Genomic DNA, 15,953 nt, shown 5'->3' on the forward strand with positions numbered 1-15,953 from the left:
GTAGTATCCACAAGAAGAAGTCATGACCAGCTTTCTAAGCGGGCAAAGAAAGCGTGGGAGCACTTTAAAAAAATATGCGTCATGAAGAGGAAAATAACATACGTCGCACTGGACTAAAAGTCGCATTAGGGCAGAAGCAGAGCGCGAGCCGCGCGCGCTGTGCATAACGGATCAGAAGAAAGAAAGTTTGAAGTGAGAAACTTGTGAATGACTAGAGAAAAGCAGACGTTACTTTAACTATAATGAAGAAAACAAAAAAGCTGATCGCGGACTGAAAGCAAGATGGCCAGAGCTGAAGGGACGAGTCCACAGATGCTTGAACTCTCTGCCGGGAGAGGCTCATCATCAGCCGCGCGAGTCAAACGCTGAGTCTGTGTGAATTATTCTCGGCTGCATATTTTACTAACGTTACATGCTATAATCGTGCAGGCGGCCACTCGCATTGCTCGTGAACTGGAGCGCATCTCATCCTAATTTAACGAAACTCAGCGTACGCCTCGCAGACATGAAATAGATCTTAAGAAACTTGAAATGTCTTTTAACAATTTAAAACGAAAAGAAATAGGCTACTCTCTGATTATGTAATCCATGATGTGCATTTCTCTCTATAGGCGCGTTCACTACGGAGATGGTGGTCGTCAAATTAATAAGCTAAAAATAACCCTGACGCACACTATGGTTAACCGAGTATTAACCGCTAAGGGCCTCGGTTAACGGTTAATGAAAAACTTGAAAACGTGCAGCCCTACTTGAGGCTGAGCTCTAATTGGCTTGTTCCTGCCCAGACCTTCCAACTTTTGAATTTAGTGAATCAATATTCCCAGAAGAATTTACATTTTTACAACATATACTTTCACAAGGTTTTCATGTAAATTAAAAAAATAAGTATCACAGAACTTGGACAGAATTGGCTTGCTGGATGTGATGCGAGTCATGCCTTTTATTGTTTTTGCCTGTTTGCTTTTTCAAAGTCCTGTCAAGGAAGTGTATGGGGAACGACATGAAGGTAAATGAAACAATGCAGTTTAACTTGAGCCAATCATCAGGGTCCAAGAACAATGTCTTGTGAAGATGATATATACATAATGGACATGTCTCTTTTCAAGAGTCTTTAAGTGTGTTATTACCGGTATATGCACTATATTAAAATAGACAAATAATATTGTCTCTTCTTCAATTGAACATGCATTCATGATATTATTCATAATATTAAGACAAAAAAGGTCTATAAGTATTTGAGATCGTATTATATTGGGCCTTATTAAACTTTACGAAACTATAATGAATATGCTATTTTTACAAGTCAACTAGTTTGGTTGTGGGTTGATTCCCTTGACCTACATATGTGTGAGATTAGATAACAGCAGCTTTAAAACCATGTCAGTCTTTTTTATTTTCGTCTGTGCAGTAAAATTTCATATGAAAAAATAGCATTTGAGTTTGGAATGACAAAATTTGATAGGTAAATGTTGACATAATGCTATAGATAGACACATAAAGGAGGATATTTAGAAACCTTGAGAGTTTTGGTTAAAGTTCAAAACTCAAAATGAATCAGATGTTATTAATATTGAGATATATGAGCTCAAAAATAAAAGCAACAAATATTAAGAATATATTTATTAAATGTATAAATAATATTAATATTTTGATATTAATATACATAATTATGTGAATATGCTATTGCAATTTTTAACCAATGGTCATGCTTCATTTAAAATCTGAGGATGATATTAAAAATATGCGTTTATGAAGCTTATATTGTTAGACCATGTCAGGGGAGACTTTGAAGAAGTTTAAGATGGCTTATCAAATATTTTGTTGCCCTGTTAACACCCATTTGCACCCAAACACCCATTACAGTCAAAAAACAAACAAACAAAAAATATTCTTGGAATCTTATGTGAATTAAAAAAAAACAAAAAAAACAAAAAAAATCTGGGGCTGTCCATGTGAAAGGGGTACAATGAAAGATATGATTAAAAAAAAATACAGTTGTTAACTTTACTATTTACAGTACTATAGTGACTATAGTTTCCCTTTCAGTCGGTCACGTTCGACGTACGTCAGAACTGAACCGACGAATGGGATCTTACTTTAGAGACCAATCCTACTTCGAGCATCTAACAACGAGCCAATGAAATTTGGCATGCGATCACGCATTCCACGCTCCGCCCCGCAGCGCGGGTATAAAACAGGAAGTGGAATGATAGATCTTTCTACTTCGGAGCCGAACAGTGCTATTTGCTGTTTCTACGAAGAGCTTTCTGACTACGAGTCTACAAAGTGTTTGAGAGTTTGCCAGTGCGGGTGATACGGCGCGTCAGTGAGAGACCGTCTACATCAGTGATTGAGTGTTCAAAGAGCTGTTGGTTCGCTGAGCGTTTCCTTACACACATTACATTGTTGGTTCGCTGGGCGCTACACACACATACATATCACTGAGAGCTCACACAGGCTTGCAGATCGAACTGTGTGGAGCCGCGGTCATCTCCCTGAGTGCTTCAGCACGCTAAAAGAGCAACTTCCATTCACAAAAGAGCAACACGGTTTTACCCTGCGTCTTTTTCAAGATGTCATTCAAGCCGTGTGTTTCTGGGTGCGGTCGATTTCTGTCTCCACTTGACGGACACGTTCGTTGTCTCTCGTGTCTGGGCGCACAGCACGCTGAGGCTGCGTTCGTGGATGAGACATGTTCCCATTGCGGGAATATGTCCATTGCAGTGTTGCGGTCCCGTCTCCAGTACCTCAGAAGAGGTGGAACGCCATCGTCCATCCCCCGATCTAGTGGTCCTCCATCTGCAAAGCAGAGGGCTACTACTTTGGCTGATGACCTTGGTGGGGACCTGAGGGTGTCGGTCAGGGTAAACCCGACGGGTCTCACGGCTCCTCGGGCCCCTCCCCCCTCCACTGTACCGGTGGAGCTTCCGGAAGGGCGCGCTGACCTCCCACGTGGAGCGCCAGTCGTCTCTTTTGGGGCTCCGGCGGAGGACCAGATGTCGGTTGCTGCATCGGGGGATGAGCTAATGGGTTCCGAGGATGAAGACTCGGCTGCGTTGCCCCCTTCGGGTGTGACAGCGTTGCATCAGCTTTGCACGCCATGGCGCTCCTGCAGGTCCACCAGGCCAAAGCGCTCATGGAACTGCACGAGGGTGGTTCCGACCAGGCAGTTATGCAGGAACTGCGTGCTGCGACGGACCTCGCCCTCCGGGCGACGAAAGTCACGGCACGCTCCCTGGGTCGGGCGATGTCTACTTTGGTGGTCCAGGAACGCCACCTGTGGCTGAACCTGACAGACATGCGTGACTCGGACAAGGTTCGGTTTTTGAACGCCCCTGTCTGTCAGGCCGGCCTCTTCGGCGACGCCATCGAGGACTTTGCCCAGCAGTTCTCGGTGGCCAAGAAGCAGACGGAGGCCATCAAGAATATCCTGCCCCGGCGGCCCGCTGCTGCCTCCACCCAGCCGCCCGGGGCAGCCCCCCAGTCTGCTCGTCGCCGAGGGCGTCCCCCGGCGTCCGCCTCCGCCCCTGCCAAGCCCAAGCAGCAGCCTCCACCCGCGAAGCAGGGTGCCGGACGCAAGGGGGCCGCCCAACCCGTCCAAGGGCCCGCGAAACCTGCCGGCAAGCGTAAGGGGAAGCGGCCCTGAGACGGGCAGCCCAGGGAGAAGAGGAGCTGCTCAGTGGACAGCAGAGTGGGCTCCGAGGACGCCTCCGGGCCTTCTCACCCACTCTCTGTCCAAACCAGGAGTGCTCAGGCAACACTACGGGCCGCCTCCGGGCCTCCCGAGTCGGGCCAGAGTACTCCGCTTCGCTGCCCCACCCCGGGCACGTCTGTGGTGCCGTTGGTCCCGCTTGTACGGTCTCTGGGGGCCTGGCTAGGTCTCCCCAGGCTGTCTCGCTGGCTCATCCGTACCATCAGACTCGGCTACGCGATTCAGTTCGCGCGCCGGCCGCCCAAGTACAAGGGCATCCTCTTCACCTCCGTGCGAAGCAGCGATGCTCAGGTCTTGCGGTCAGAGATCGAGGTCCTACTGGCGAAGGACGCGATCGAGCCGGTTCCTCCAGCCGATATGAAGACGGGGTTCTACAGCCCCTACTTCATTGTGCCCAAGAAAGGGGGTGGGTTACGACCAATCCTGGACCTGCGAGTTCTGAATCGGGCCCTGCACAAGCTCCCGTTCAGGATGTTGACGCAGAAACGCATTTTCCAATGCATCCGTCCCCAGGATTGGTTTGCAGCGATCGACCTGAAGGACGCGTACTTCCATGTGTCTATTCTCCCTCGACACAGACCGTTCCTACGCTTTGCGTTCGAGGGGAAAGCATATCAGCACAAGGTCCTGCCCTTCGGGCTGTCTCTGTCGCCCCGCGTCTTTACGAAGGTCGCGGAGGCAGCCATTGTTCCGCTCAGAGAACGCGGCGTTCGGATTCTCAACTACCTCGACGATTGGCTGATCCTAGCCCAGTCGAAGGACCAGTTGTGCGAACACAGGGACCTGGTGCTCAGTCACCTCAGCCAGTTGGGCCTTCGGGTCAACCGAGAGAAGAGCAAACTCTGTCCCACACAGAGGATCTCTTATCTCGGTATGGAGCTGGACTTGGTCAACCAGACTGCGCGCCTCACCGAGGAGCGAGTCCAGTCGGTGTTGAACTGCTTGAATATGTTCAAGAGCAGGATAGCGGTCCCACTGAAATTCTTTCAGAGGCTCCTGGGGCATATGGCATCTGCAGCCACGGTCACGCCGCTCGGATTGCTTCATATGAGACCGCTTCAACGCTGGCTCAATGGCCGAGTCCCGAGGTGGGCGTGGCAGAGCGGTCAGTACCGGGTCCCAGTGACTCCTTACTGCCGCCAAACCTTCAGCCCGTGGTCCAACACTTCGTTTTTCCGGGCCGGGGTGCCCCTAGAACAAGTGTCCAGGCATGCTGTGCTATTCACGGATGCCTCCACCACAGGCTGGGGGGCCACGTACAACGGGCATGCAGTTGCTGGTCTGTGGACGGGGCCACAATTGCATTGGCATATCAATTGCCTCGAGTTACTGGCAGTACATCTGGCACTCCGCCGCCTCAAGGGGCCGCTGCGTGGCAAGCATGTACTGGTCCGTACGGACAGCACCACGGCCGTTGCGTACATCAACCGTCAGGGTGGTCTACGCTCCCGTCGTCTGCTCCAACTCGCCCGCCACCTCCTCCTGTGGAGTCAGAAGCAGCTGAGGTCGCTTCGGGCCATTCAGGTCCCTGGTGTGCTGAACCAGACAGCCGACGAGCTCTCTCGTCAGCCGACACCTCCGGGAGAGTGGCGACTCCACCCCCAGGCGGTCCAGCTGATATGGGACCAGTTCGGAGCCGCACAGGTCGACCTGTTTGCCTCTCCGGACTCGACCCATTGCCAGTGGTACTATTCCCTGACCGGGGGTACCCTCGGCACAGATGCACTGGCGCACAGCTGGCCCCGGGACCTACGCAAGTATGCGTTTCCCCCAGTGAGCCTTCTTGCAAAGACTCTGTGCAAGGTCAGGGAGGACGAGGAGCAGGTCTTGTTAGTTGCGCCGTATTGGCCCAACCGGACCTGGTTCCCAGAACTCACACTCCTCGCGACAGCCCCTCCTTGGCCGATTCCCCTGAGGAAGGACCTTCTTTCTCAGGGACGGGGCACACTATGGCACCCGCGTCCAGACCTCTGGAATCTTCATGTCTGGTCCCTGGACGGGACGCGGAGGTTCTAGATGGACTACCACAAGCTGTCGTAGACCCCCTCTACGAGGCGCCTCTATGCTCTGAAGTGGAACCTGTTCGTTGAGTGGTGCGCTTCCCGCCGGGAAGACCCCCGAAGGTGTAGGATCAGTGTCGTGCTTTCCTTCCTGCAAGATGGGTTGGAGAGAAGGCTGTCTCCCTCCACCCTGAAGGTATATGCTGCGGCAATAGCAGCGTACCATGATGTAGTAGAAGGTAAGTCCGTGGGGAAGCACGACCTAATCGTCAGGTTCCTCAGAGGTGCGAGGAGACTAAATCCTCCTCGTCCATCCTCGATACCCTCTTGGGACTTAGCTCTAGTGCTCCGAGCACTTCAGAGCCCTCCCTTCGAGCCTTTGGCGTCTTGTGAGCTGAAAATCTTGTCAATGAAGACAGTGCTCCTGACGGCATTGGCCTCGATCAAGAGGGTAGGGGACCTGCATGCACTTTCGGTCAACGAATCGTGCCTAGAGTTCGGGCCAGGTAACTCTCACGTTGTCCTGAGACCCCGGCCCGGATATGTGCCCAAGGTTCCTACCACTCCCTTCCGGGATCAGGTGGTGAACCTGCAAGCGCTGCCTTCGGAGGAGGCAGACCCAGCCCTGGCTTTGCTGTGTCCGGTCCGCGCCCTTCGCGCTTACGTTGACCGGACCCGAAGCCTTCGGACCTCAGAGCAACTCTTCGTCTGTTACGGAGGCCAGCAGAAGGGAAAGGCTGTCTCCAAGCAGAGGTTAGCCCACTGGATAGTGGATGCTATAGTCTTGGCCTACCAGTCCCAAGACGTGCCTTGCCCGTTCGGTGTAAGAGCTCACTCCACTCGGAGTGTTGCTTCTTCCTGGGCGCTGGCTCAAGGCGCCTCGCTGACAGACATATGTAGAGCTGCGGGCTGGGCGACACCTAACACGTTTGCTAGATTCTATAGCTTACGTGTAGAGCCGGTATCTTCCCGCATCCTCGCCCCCAGTGGCCAGGAGCGTTAAGTGCCCGTTCTAAGTGTCGGCTTGCGAAACGCCACTCCCGCCCTCTGGGCCGGATACGTGCGTCTATTGTCTCCAGTTGTGTTCCCCGGGAAACCGGCTAACCCTGTCGAGCTCCTCCGTCACCCCTCCGGTGTCAGACGTTGCGGACTGTCCGACGCCAGGCCTGCACCCGTATGCTTGTGAAACGTGGCTGTAGGCTGGGTTCCATATGTAGCGGTTCCCTCACGGCAACCCCATATGTGTATTCTTCCACGGTACCAGCTACCCTTCGGGCTAGCCCCGTGTCTTTCCCTCGACAGAGCCCGCTCTGTCGTCTCTGGGCGTGTTCTTTCCCCCCTTCAATCAGGCTGGAACCACCCCAGAGACTGCCATATGTTGCACTACCCTGCCAGGTTAGTCCTTATGTGTATTCTGCCACCTCTCCTTCCCTGAAGAACGTGGCCCCGCAGCGTACCCTCTCTCTCAAGAACGAGGTAGGCACGCTTTCCCAGCGTTATCCAATAGTCATTCTGAGTGGGTCTTGCAGAAACAGCAGTGACTGTACTCCCTGCTTGGAGCCCTGACTTCCGTACCATACTAGACGGTGCAGTGCGCTCAAGCAGGACGCTGGAAGGGCCAGCATCCTGGCGTTTTCCATAGGGATCCCATTCGTCGGTTCAGTTCTGACGTACGTCGAACGTGACCGACTGAAAGGGAACGTCTCGGTTACGTATGTAACCCTCGTTCCCTGAAGGAGGGAACGGAGACGTACGTCCCGTCACCAGATGCTGTGCTTCCGCTGGGAGTCCGGTCACCTTTCGGCTCCTAAGCAGGAAAAGCGCTGATCTATCATTCCACTTCCTGTTTTATACCCGCGCTGCGGGGCGGAGCGTGGAATGCGTGATCGCATGCCAAATTTCATTGGCTCGTTGTTAGATGCTCGAAGTAGGATTGGTCTCTAAAGTAAGATCCCATTCGTCGGTTCAGTTCTGACGTACGTCTCCGTTCCCTCCTTCAGGGAACGAGGGTTACATACGTAACCGAGACGTTTTTTACAGTAATGCTTTGACTACTGTGATTTCAACTGTAATGCTTGGACTACTGTGATTTTTACGGTCTTACTGTAAACTTTACAGTATTCTACTGTAAACATCAGTAATGTTACTGTGAAATCGACAGTAAATAACTGTAGATTTCACAGCCATTTTTTACAGTGTATAAATATTAAGAGTGCAGATGTCTCAGCTGTGTTAAACATTGTTTTGCCCACAGGATCTCATGGTAATGCATATCAACAGTACGAGTGTGAAATCTCGTGGATTGACATAAAGCAAGATAAGTAAACTGATCTCATGACTGTGTGGTGCAGAGCTTATGAATAATGACAAAGGCAGGTTCAAAAACGAAATCTGTGTTAGGCATGCTCAGGTACATCTGCATTTACTGTGTTAACACGTTTCTGCTGCTGTTTTGTAATCCCTCTATTACATGTTAGCACTAATCTTCTCTGCCCACCTCTCTTTGCTTTGCAGCATTCATTGGCCAGACGTGTGTGTAATTAAATTCATTAAGCCTTGTTCTTTATTAATTAGCCCACCGTGCTTATCCAACATGATTGTAACACGTGCTTGCCATAGCATGTCCCATCCCCCATTTCTGTCTTTTTTCTCTGTATCTGCAGTTCTCCTGACTATATATCTCAATGACCCTGTCTTGTCTACTGTAGTGTGTAGCAGAGTCATACAATGAGCTCAAAAGTATTAAATGCAAAGACTAGAAAAAAATAAGCAGTCAGAACATAATTTATTTATATCCTCCTGGGACCCAGAAATAGACTTTTGTCCATAGCAGTGGACATTATATCTTAGGGAATTTCACTGTAAAACAACAAAACAAAAATCTTATTCAAATCCAATTCAACATTTATTTGTCTATTGGAAACAGAAGTTCTTAAGAATGAACAGGTTTAGATGTTGATTGTTTAATTGAAAATCATTTGGGCATCACCATTTTTGGTGGTAAGCGTTTCCTTTGGTTGGGCAGTTTGACTCTTATTTGGCTTTTTGTGAGTTTGTGCTCTTCGTTCCAGAAAAAAAAAAAAACACCATGTTGCTAAGAAAAAAACAAACCAGAATAACTAGACAAAAATCACTAATCATATTTCTGACCAAAAGTGATTTTTGCTATTTATTAATATTTTACCAGCAAAACTTTCTTGCAGCAGATCAAACATTTTGAATTCTTTTAAAATACTTTATGGGAAAAAAGTATTTTCACATACAGATGACAAGAATCATGATTCTCAACAATGGTGACATGCTTCACCCCGCATGCTAGGAGTCATAGTCTTAAAATCATGGTTTCCAGCATGCATTGTGGCATGAAACATGTCACCATTGTTGAGATTCATATGCTGATTATTGATGTCTGTGTGTGTGTCTAAAAGAATCCCACAATGTATTTAAAAAATCTAAATTCAGAATGTCTAATCTGTTGCATAAAAGTTTTGTTTCAAATATATTATTCACAAATAATCATTTTTGATCAGGAAAAACAGAAGTGAACTATTCCCCTTTAAGGCTTTCTTTTCAACAAATTATGTGTTTTGTCCAACAATTTCACAAAGGACCATAGACATAAAATGGCAAGAGTCAAACTGCCAAACTCAAGGAAAATGGTGACCAAACATTTTCAATAAAAAATCTACATCTAAACCTATTCATTTTTAAGAACTTCGGTTTACAATAGACACACAATTTTGAATTGGCTCAACTACAAAAAATTAGTTACAAAAAAGTTGCATCTCTCCAGAAAACAGATAATGTCAAGTTAACTCCACTAAATACTTTACACTAAAAATTACATTAACTTAGTGATCAAATTTAGCACTCTTATTGAAATATAAGATTTTGTCATTTAAATCAGACTAATTTTCAAATTGTTTGTCATTAAAGATACAATATGGAAGATTTATAGATTAAAATGGCTTGTGTACATTGACTTGTGTACATTATCCGAAATGTTTCCAAGAATGTTAAAATCCAGAGAAATAAGCAGTTTTAACTAGGACACGGACCGTGTGCGTGCAGCATTTACAATTTCAAATAAATGCTGTTCTTTATAACATTGATAATAATAAGAAATATTTCTTGAGCAGCAAATCAGCATATTAGAATGATTTCTGAAGGATCATGTGACTAAAGAATCTTCTTTTTCTTTCGGCTGTTCCCTTCAGGGGTCGCCACAGAGAATCATCTGCATCCATCTATTCCTATCCTCTGTATCCTCTTCTCTCAGACCAACTACCTTCATATCCTCCTTCACTACATCCATAAACCTCCTCTTTGGTCTTCCTCTCGACCTCCTGCCTGCCTGGCAGCGCTAACCTCAGAATCCTTTTACAGATATATTCACTCTCCCTCCTCTGAACAAGTCCAAACCATCTCAACCTGGCCTCTCTAACGTTGTCTCCAAAACATCTCACATGTGCTGTCCCTCTGATGTACTCATTCCTGATCCTATCTATCCTCATCACTCCCAAAGAGAACATCAACATCTTCAGCTCAGCTACCTCTAGCTCCTCCTCCTGTCTGAAGAATACCATCACACATAAAAATAGAAAACAGCTATTTCACAATATTATCTAATTGTTATCAAATAAATGCAGAATATGTGAGAAAATAATCTTACTGAACTCAAACCCTTGAAAGGCAGTATACATAAAAATTTGGTCAGAATCCATTCAGATGTAATAAAATTAAAATAATAAAACTGTTTAAAAACATAGTTTATAAACACTACATAACTAATAAAACATAACTAAGTTTAAATAGTAAAACTACACTGCATTTATAGCTGCTATTATAATGCGGTCAAAGTAAAGATGGTTCTTGTGAGATAAAGCCATTTTTTTATTCTGGTTGCTTTGGCCTGGAGAAACAGCAGGATAAGGAAGGATGAGGATAGAGGAATGCAGGAAGCAATAAGCCATGATGCCAGGCATCCACAGTGGCGTCATCTCTGTGACCAGGTAACTCAACCCCACATGGTAGCTCTCAGCTGTAATTAAAGCTATTACTCACTGAGGCAAACGCTCCCCACCAAAGAAAGAGACAGATGTGCATAAACAAAAAAATCTAACAAGGGACCATAATGTGGTCTGAAACCCGCACATCTGCTCGCTTCCAAATCTATCCCCTTCACACTCACATGCACAGCCCGTACTTATGCTAACAGGCATGAATACACACAATGCAGCGCAGCAAAAATGCAGAAACACTTCAGGCATTCAGCAAGCACTAAAGTTGTCATGGGTGAAATTCACAAATTTACACACATGGTGTCAACTAAATAATAAGTGAGCACATTAACAGTGTTTGCAATAAAAATATTCCCTCCATGCACTGGGCTCTCTCTAGCTGAAGAGGGTCTTTATGGAGCGCGTGTGGGCTGCGGAGATGACAGGGCGAGCGCAGGAGGCGGAACATTAAAAGCCCGCTTCTAAATGAGTCATTAAAAGCACCTTCAGCAGCGGGGCGCAGGTAAGATTCTCATGCATTCACACGGTAAGGCAAGCACATAAGGCAGGTGTACACACTGCATTGTGTAGGATACTAAATTATGGGGTTGGCATGGCAACAGGTAGCTAGAGTGCAGGGAATGATAAAAGTATAGGCCTTAGGCAAAGGAAAGACAGAGATGGAGTCAGGGAGGAGGAGGGAGAAGTAGCGAGATGGTGGTAAAGTTAAAAGGGAGGAGGACTTACATTAAGAAACAGAAATAGAAAGGTGAGGCTTATAAAACAGTGGCCCGCTTTCTTAAAAGAACGTTAAAATTAAGACGTGCGTTAATGCATGCATGTTCTGAAAGTTACAGTCGCAAGGGTTAATACAGCAGTCAAACTATCAAAGGAAGCACTGTAAGCATAAACGAGAAGGATCAATCTCGCTTTTATTCTCTCTGAAAAATACACACATACAGAGACTGCTTCACAAATTCATGAGGATGAAAAAGAGACAGAAGATAACCACATCAACGTTAATATATCTAAAAATAGTAATAATCTTTGATAGGGAAGTGGGTGGGATATATAAGGCAGCAAGTGAACATTTTGTCTTCATGTGTTATAAGCAGGAAAAATGGGCAAGTGTACGGATTTGAGCGAGTTTGACAAGGAACAAACTGTGATGGCTAGATGACTGGGTCAGAGCATCTCCAAAACTGCAGCTCTTGTGAGGTGTTCCTGGTCTGCAGTGGTCAGTATCTATCAAAAGTGATCCAAGGAAGGAACAGCGACATGGTCATGTGCGGCCAAGGCTCATTGATGCACGAGGGGAGAGGAGTCTGTGGCTATATTATATGGCTAAACTATATTGTCTTATAGTTTTATCATCTTTCACAAGTATGCTACTTAGGTAAAGGGGGGGGGGGTGAAATGCTGTTTCATGCATACTTATCTTTTTACACTGTTAAAGACTTGGATTCACATCCTTAACATGGACAAAGTTTCAAAAAAATAAGTTGGACGTTTGATGGAGTATTTCTGTGTCAAAAATACTCCTTCCGGTTTCTCACAAGTTTCGGAAAGTTTTTTTCGAGTATGGGTCCGCTTGACGTTGACAGAGCATCCTTCTATGTGCAAATGTCCTTGTATGGGCAGTACGGTCTCTTCTCCCGGAAGGGTATGCACACGCGCGAGCGACCAGAGCGAGAGCAAATGCACGGCGCCCATAAACACTGCTCTCACTGCTAGGACTTCACCAAAGAAGTGTTTTTGATGGAGCGCTGACGATAAAGGTTCACGATCGTGCTTTGGAAGCAGCTGCTTCAAATATCTATGTTGTTGGCTATCGCTGCCTGAGTAAACATCTGTAAACAACACAATCGTATAGTTAATTTATCAATGAAGCATGCGATGTAACTTATGGCGTGTGTTTAAATACATTTAGCTGACCAATATAGGTGTCTGTTTGTTTATTGTAAAACCACCCAAACATAAACCTAGTTCACACAAACGCATTAAAATGTGCTACTCCATTGTTTTTCTATGTAACACTATAATACAGTCTAACGTGCAAAACCGTTTTGCTTGCTACTGCTAAGGTTTAGTCACATACAATAGTCCATAAACCGAATCATGTCCTCACAATCCAGAAGCAAACAAACGCAAATGTTGACAGGCCACTAAATACAGTACATACCACAGAGACGGACGTCCTGATGTTGCTGCTGTTCAATTTATTTCAGTTTTCGGATCTGATTCTGGATCGTATATGTATTAGTTAAATCTGATTGATAGCCATGGTTTATTTAGGGTAATGTTTTCTTTTCCACACTTGACGATGTCAGCTTTCAGAAGCTCTCATGCTGTAGCTGCGTGCTCGTCATTCTTTAGCTCCACCCACACGATACGCCTCCATCCGCTTTTTTTTTTCCCCCGGAAAGACTCAGTACAGCCTATCTTTCTTTTATAAATATAATAAAACTAAAGACTTTTCGGGGATATGAAGGTTGCAATACTACTCTATAGGTACTCAAGATTGACATGAGATTGACTGAAACTGAAAGTGTTTCACCCCCCCTTTAAGGAAACTATTTTTGCAGTGCAGAGAGATTAAAATATTGAGAGAAATCGAGACAGTGTGTAAAGGACAATCAAACAGATGAACAGATATCATCATAAGGTAGAGGTGATTAAATGGCTTGTAGGAAAAGTGGTTTCTGCTGTGGGGCGACAGACAGCTGCATTGGACACATGCTGGGTAATAGCAGATTGTTATTTAGCTTCAGGCTGTAACACAAGCACCCATAACATCATCAGTCCTCATAAACTGCAACACGCATGAAGAGAATGCTGCTAAAGGCTGGTTAGTGCTGGTTTGGTGCTGGTTAACCTGCATAATACTGTTCAACTGCAAAATAAAGCTGAATATTTCAGTTAAGCTAGTTATGTAGATATCAGGTGGGGACTGCAAATTTCCACTTTTATGCTCCACAGAAAAAAATATGTTTTGGATGAACTCATCCTTTTTATATTCAATTTCTCACACAAATAAACACACATAAAAAAGACTTTACCAACCTTCAACACCAATAGGAGATTAAATATAGTGTAGGCAATGTTTTTCATAAACACTTTTTGTTATACTGGTTAAAACTCTCATCACATCCTGATAGCAATCAATAATAAAAGTGGTGAAAAAACATTGAGTTCAGTCCAAATACAATAATAGGATGTCCTACCTGACTGTCAATAAGCATGTTCCCCTCAGAAAAAAAAGGTACAAAAGCTGTCACCTGGACGGTGCCCTTTTAAAAAATTATATATTTGTAAAGAGTGCATATTAGTACCACAAAGGTACATATTGTCACCAAAAGTGTACATATTAGTACCTAAATGGTACATATTAGAAACGTTTGACTGTCCCAGTGACAGATTTTGTACCTTTACATTATTGGCATAACTGAAATTAAGAGGTGGCAACCTGTGACATTCCACACGATTCACATTTCTATGGCACTACAACACTACACTTATAAAACAGAAATTAATCATCAGTAGTCAGGTGGTACAAGTCAGAGCTCTTAAGTTAAGTTGTTTACGTTCATTATTTTTGTAATGTTATGTGCTTTGAGACATAAGGTAATTGAACGGCGTCTCTTGTCTCGTGATGCTCTGCAGATTCTGCTCTGACTGTGTGCGTTCATGTGTTTTGGAGGTGTGGTTTTAGAGCGTTAGGAGTTATGAAAAATGTTCATATTAATACCTTGGAAAATGTAAAAGGAATTGAAAGTAAAATCAAGTCATTTTTATATTTGTACCGTGTTGCTCTATTTAACATTTCACACTTGCCCACAAGGCAATAGCACAATGGCAACGCTCTGACAAACCTCTGCTAGAGTTTTAATGGATGTTTTGCACCCACATTTGAACCTGACTGTGTTACACACACCGCATACTCAAGAACATCATAGCACATTCTCGGGATTGACCTGCTGCATCTTCCTCCATTGTTTCGTCCATGGTTTCGTCTCTTCTCTAAATCTGACCATGGAGTTGACTTAAGCGGAAAGCTGAAGCTGATTGCTGATAGGCTGCCCCAATCAGTGACGTCTGCACAATCTAATCATGTTTAAGAGGGAAACAACAAATTGAAGGTTTCCGAGAAATTATTGTTTTTCCTTTTTTCGGGTACTTACGGTTATGGATAGAAATATTGTGGAGTAAAGAGTACAATATTTGCCTCTCAAATGTACTTGAGTAAAGTCATGAGTACTCCACAAAAATGATACTTAAATAAAGCACAGATCCCTCGAAATTGTACATAAGTAATGTACTAAAGTAAATGTACTCCGTTACTGTCCGGCTCTGAAGCTGACTTGCTTTTGCTAGCTTCTCCAAAGTTGCCTACTCTACCTTTAGCAGTTTTTATTTCAAATGCCTTCATAAATTCTCCCTCATTTTCTTTCTAACTTACTCGCTGCTGAGAAGACAAAGGCCAGCATGGACTGAAGCACTGCTTTTTGATGCGAATAGAAGAGCTCCTTAAAGACAGTGAGCACCCACACAGGATGGCTGCTCCGACATAATATGATGAAGCTGAAAAGTCATACTCGTCGTAAAAAGTTAAGCGTCATAAAGCAATTTGTTAATCCCTTGGTTTCTATTAATATTATTTAAATGCAGAACTATTTCCTGGTAATATGCACAGCTTCCCATTTATAAGCAAATAAGTAAATAAATAAAGAATAACAAAAAGCGCTAAAACGAGTGTGATTACAATTACGTGAATATGTTTAAATAACATGATACTTTGCAACATCAAGCAGCATAACAGACTTAGTGAAGCTAAAGTAACTGGAAAGTTACAAATGGCTGCACCTGAACAAGGTGAATTTGTGCTGCATTGTTCTGATTATTTTGATTGTCTGGCTATCACTAAACCACGCTCAATCTTTTAAGACTGAATATTAGTCTGGAGAGTCTGCTCTGTATTTTCTACTGCACAAGAAGCGTGATCAACGAGCATAGTTCAAACGACTCCATACGTAATTGGATAGTCCTTCAACCAATCAGACCAACAATCCATCGCATCTCTATCCTCATCGTGTTAAACCTGCCAATAGTGTGCCAGGTAGATAAGCCAGTTTGTTATTGGTCCCCATATATTTCTAACAGAAACAGGATAGAAAAATGTACAGGTTTCCAGCCTGAGCTGCAGGGCGAAATCAAATCGCTGGCAGATAGGGCTGGGTTTAC

The 15,953-nt window shown here is 45.1% G+C and overlaps 1 protein-coding gene across 3 annotated transcripts in view; it reads right to left on the reverse strand.

Moving 5' to 3' along the window:
* slc8a4a (solute carrier family 8 member 4a) overlaps positions 1–15,953 on the reverse strand; it is an 85,051-nt gene that overhangs the window by 17,782 nt on the left and 51,316 nt on the right. The window lies entirely within an intron of this gene.

The sequence above is a fragment of the Pseudorasbora parva genome, chromosome 18, assembly GCF_024679245.1.
Source record: "Pseudorasbora parva isolate DD20220531a chromosome 18, ASM2467924v1, whole genome shotgun sequence".
Classification (NCBI taxonomy): domain Eukaryota; kingdom Metazoa; phylum Chordata; class Actinopteri; order Cypriniformes; family Gobionidae; genus Pseudorasbora; species Pseudorasbora parva.